Source organism: Cynara cardunculus, unplaced genomic scaffold (genome assembly GCF_001531365.2).
Source record: "Cynara cardunculus var. scolymus isolate 2C unplaced genomic scaffold, CcrdV1 Un_Scaffold_5126, whole genome shotgun sequence".
In the NCBI taxonomy this organism is placed as follows: Eukaryota; Viridiplantae; Streptophyta; class Magnoliopsida; order Asterales; family Asteraceae; genus Cynara; species Cynara cardunculus.
Genome location: NW_020202247.1, coordinates 19,566 through 24,919, shown reverse-complemented (window position 1 = coordinate 24,919; position 5,354 = coordinate 19,566).

The window sequence follows — 5,354 nt, the reverse complement described above, 5'->3', positions numbered from 1 at the left end:
AGGACCTTTGGCACAAGACAAAGAAGAGTATGGTTCAGCTGATACTCCAAAGTTCCAGAATAGAAAAAATTATGTATCCCAAGGAGTACATCCCGACCGACCACATTCCAAGCTGCTTTAAAGAATTTAGAAGAGTACCCATCAGGGCCTGGAGCTTTTTCATTCCCAATGGCAAACAAAGCATCCTTTATTTCCATATCCGAGATGGGACGGATTAAGTGTAGGGAATCCGATAACGATAAAGAATGACCAAACACACAATCCCCCATAGAGGGAGGAACCAAAACATTGGAAGTACCTAGAATACTTTGAAAATGGGAGAGGAAAGCAGTAGATACCTCCTGATGATCATAAACAGTACCAGAAGAATCCCTGATAGTAGCAATATGGCTCCGATTGCGCTTTTCTTTCATAGCATGAAAGAAAAATTTAGAATTACCATCTCCTTCATTGAGCCAAGATATCTTCGCTTAACACAGATTGACCGCTCGTTGACTTTTTCTCTCTAGGGTTGCGTTCTTGGAGATGAATGGAGGAGGTTGGTTCAGGTTTTGATTTTCAATGATTGCATGTGTTTCTTTTGCATGTTACTGATTGGTTTTCTCTCGTCTTTACCCTAGCGACTTTCTACGGCCGCTTATACTAGGGTTTCATTTCTTCGTTTGCTTTCTTGCTGGTACGTTTTCTGTTTGGTTTCGATCCTTTTCGTTGCGTCTGGTTGTGTTCGTCTTCATCTGGTTTGGTTTCTGGATCGACCAAGGTGTAGTGCGGCTAGGGTTTGGCATTCGAATTAGGGTTTCTGGTGACTGTTTCATTACCGCTGTTGTTTCCTTTTTTTGTAACGGTTGTCGTGGGTGTTGAGTTTTGCAATCCTTTTGCCGAGATTGGGTTCTGATTGTTTGTTTGTGACGGTGATTTGGCTCGCTTTTAATCTGCTGTTACCATATCGAATCTGCAGTCCTAGTTGTGATTTTATGTGAACGATTGGTTGCGCTAAGTGTTCCAGGTTTTCTGTTTGGTTGCTGTGATTTTGAGGGCATTTTGTTGAGGATACTTTAGGCTGTTTCGTTCGGTGCAGTTCGCGTTTGGTCATATAGTGTGCAGGCTGTTGGCTTTTAATCGCTCTTGTTGTTGTCTCTTCTTCCAGTTTACTGATGTTGCTGGTTGAGGTTTGTACGTTGGTTCTTTTTACTACTGGTTATTATCTTGGGTGCGTTTTACTCCCCTTTTTCTGCTTTTGCTGTTGGTTCTTCTCGCTATAGTAAGTTTTGCTGTTGTGGTTGATTGTGGGCTTGATTTAATTCCCTCTTGTGCTAGTTAAGTGTTTCTGTGGTCTTCGTTGTTATCTGATAGTATTCCTAGTGATTATTCAGCACCTCTTAACGGGGTCTTCGTCTAATTCACTCGGGTATTTAGAAGAAACTTCAGCACCACGGCTTCTTAACTGGTATAATGGGTGATGATAATCCTCCCACTGACCCCATTAGGGTTTCGGTTTTTGAAAGGCTTACTTCTGTGGATCAAAGTAATGTTTTGGGACATGGTGAACGCACTAGTCTGAACTTTGCTAAAGCGTTTGGCTGTTCTGTGGCTACTGATCTGAATTTTTATCCTCTTGCGGACAAAAAACAGGCTCATGTCTCTATCCCTATTGAAATGGCGAAGGAAGCTGCCAAAGCCTATAACTCCGTTTTATATGGCTATTTCCTGGGACCTCGTATCCCTTTTCCTCTTGTGAAAAAAATTGTTAAAATGGCGTGGAGTAAATTTGGATTTTTGGATGCGATGCTTAATGAGAATGGTATTTTTTTTCTTCAAATTTAATGATGTTGGTGGATGTGATCAAGTGATTGAGGCTGGCCCGTTGATGATCAGAGGTATTCCTTTATTTGGCCATCGTTGGGATCCGTCCAAGGGATTAAAAAAACCGGAACATTCCTCCTGTCCATTGTGGGTGAAACTCCATAATATTCCTTTAGTTGCATTTAATAAAGAAGGAGTTAGTCGTATTGCGAGTGTTCTGGGTATACCAAAGCAAATGGATTCGTGCACTGCTTCAATGTGTGAAAAAGCTTGGGGCCRGCCTGGTTTTGCTAAAGTTCTTGTTGAGGTTTGGGCTGTGGGTGACCTAAAACGGAAAATTGATGTTGAAATCCCAAACATAAATGGTGGAGAACCCGAAAGTGTGCAAATTCAAGTAGAATACTTATGGGAACCGATTCAATGTTCCCATTGTCAAATCTTTGGTCACAAACTCTCGTCGTGTGTTAAAGCAGCTAGTTTGAATAAAGGCAAACAAATTGATGGCCGTAAAGATGCTGATGGGTTTACTAGAGTGGTGAAAAAACAATGGCGGGTTAAAGGTGGAAATAAAGCCGATCATTCAAATGGTAAATCGGATAGTGGAAGAAAGGACACAAACCCTCTTGAAGCGTCCTTGGGAGTGAATGTTGTAAGTCAAGAAAGGGAAATAGAAGATTCTATGGTTTCTAATAATGTTGAGTTGATGGATCCTTCTTTGCCAGCGGGGAGGGATGCGTTCGGTGAATCAGGTACGACTAATTATGGGCCTTCATCTTCATCTTCTAAGTCTTCGCACCATACTATGTCTACTCCTACCCCACTTATTTCTTCTGTGATTAAAAAACTTCGGTTGCCGAGACGAGGGGTTGTGCTAAACAATGTTGATTCTAATCGGTTTGGGGTGCTTGAGCCGGTAGGGGAAGAGACTGCTCGGGTGGACTCTCTTGATGAGGTGGTCAATGATCTGACTGATGATCAGGGGGATAATCGGATGAATAGGGAGCAAGGAGAAAGTTTAAACCCTTCTTCATGATGAAATTTGCTTCATGGAATATCTGGGGGCTTAATTCTCCGGTTAAACAAAAAGAGGTACGGAATTTTATTCATTGTAATGATGTGTGTTTATGTTCCATTGTCGAATCTCATGTTTCTAAGGATTCTCTTGAAAGTGTTTGCTATAACTCATTTGGTCAGTGGAATTGGGTTTCTAATCAAAACATGAGTGATTATGGTACTCGTATAATCCTTGCTTGGGATGCTCGGTTTTTAGATGTCATGGTGTTAGAGGCTCATAATCAATTTTTTAATTGTAAGGTGCTTGTTCGGGGTAGTCAACATTATATTTTCGCTTCTTTTGTATATGGGGCTAATGTTTGTAATGCCCGTCGTGCTTTATGGTCGGGGCTGCGAAAATTTAAAGTTCTCATTGGTTCTTCCCCGTGGGTTGTATTGGGGGATTTTAACACCATGTTATTCCCCCATGATGGGTTTGGAGGGTCCTCTCGTCGTAACTTGGATATGGCTGACTTTTTTGCGTTTGTGGAGGATGTGGATTTATTTGATTTACATTATACGGGAGTCCATTTTACGTGGAACCAAAAACCGAATTCTTTGGGAGGTATCATGCGGAAATTGGATAGAGCTATGGGCAATGTTGAATTCACGTCTGTTTTTCATAATGCTAGTGTTCACTTTCATCCTCCGGGTCTTTCGGATYATGCTCCAGTGACGGTTTCTTTTAGATGCGGCACTTGGAAAAAAAGAAATGGGTTTAAATTTGACAATTTCTTGACTGAACATCYAGGTTTTCTTCAAGTTGTAAAGGAGGAATGGGRAAAAAATATCGAGGGTACTTTTATGTTTCGAGTGACTTCTCATTTAAAAGCGCTAAAGAGTCCTCTTCGGAAACTTCGTCATTCTTATGGCAACCTTGGTAAGCGTGTTGCCTTTTTGAAGACTGAACTTGATCGTATCCAGATGGATGTTGATAATGATCCGTCTAATGTTGAGCTAGGCCAAGAGTTGGGTCATATTCGGATTGCGTATCAAAATGCATGTTGGGATGAGAATTGTGCCGCGAATCAACGAGCCAAAATTGCTTGGTTGAATGAAGGTGATTTGAATACAAAATTCTTCCATAAAGTGATTAAAGAACGGCATCATTACAATTCTATTCAGTCTGTGTGTACAAGTGATGGAACTTATGTCTATGGTGATGATGTGCCTAATGCTTTTGTGGATCATTTTAAAAGCTTTCTGGGATCGAGGTATGTTTCTTCTGATCTGACTATCACTAATGATGTTTTCATGCATAAACTTTCTTTGGCGGAAGCTAACCATATGATCAGACCTATTCAAAATGAAGAAATTAAAAATGCTATGTTTAGCATTGGTAATTATAAAGCTCCTGGGTCTGATGGGTTTTCTTCHAAGTTTTTCAAAGCGGCTTGGGACATTGTTGGCCGTGATGTGGAGACTGCAATTCACAATTTCTTTTATCGAGGTAATCTTCCTAAGAGCTTGAATCATACGCTTTTATGTTTGATCCCTAAATCTATTAATGCTTCAAGAGTCATGGATTACCGGCCTATAGCATGCTGTACTGTGCTTTATAAATGCATTAGTAAGGTCATTGTGAATAGAATGAAGGATCTTTGGATTTTTTAATTAATAAAGCTCAATCGGCTTTTATTCCGGGGAGAAGGATTACGGATAATATCCTTATGGCGCATGAACTTGTGTCTGGTTATCAATCTAATACGGGTCCGCCTCGTTGTGTGTTCAAAATTGATATACGAAAAGCTTATGATACTGTGGATTGGCAGTTCCTTTTTGTTATGCTTGAAGGTTTGGGATTTCACCCTGTTATGGTCAAGTGGATAAAAGAGATGGTGTCGACTCCTTCTTATTCTGTAGCCATTAATGGTACCTCCCATGGTTTTTTTCTTGGAGGGAGGGGGAAGGTCAGGGTGATCCGTTGTCCCCCTATCTGTTTACGATTGTTATGGAGGGATTTTCTCTGCTGCTCCAAAAGTGTATTCGTGAGGCTGCTGATTTTGGTTATCATCGGGGTTGTGAGGATTTGGATTTGACTCACTTATGTTTTGCGGATGATTTATTTGTCTTTACAAAAGGGGATGTCATTTCTGTTGAAGTGCTTAAAAAAGCTCTGTCTCTTTTTCAGAATTATTCGGGATTAGCGCCTAGTCTTGAAAAAAGTGACATTTATTTTGGGAATGTTCCTTCCAACATTAAAGCAGCTATCCTTGAATGCCTTCCTTACAAGCTTGGTGTTTTTCCTGTTCGATATTTGGGTGTTCCTTTATCGCAATCTCGGTTAAAGTCTTGCGACTATGCTCCGATGATTGCTAGAGTGAAGAACCGTATACTTAATTGGAAATCTAAGTTTCTTTCGTTTGGTGGTAGGCGTCAGCTTATTATATCGGTTCTTCAATCTCTCCAGCTTCATTGGATGTCAGTTTTCTTATTTCCTTCTGGTATCATTCATGATCTTGAATCTATATTTCGTAAATTCCTTTGGGCTCCAAGGG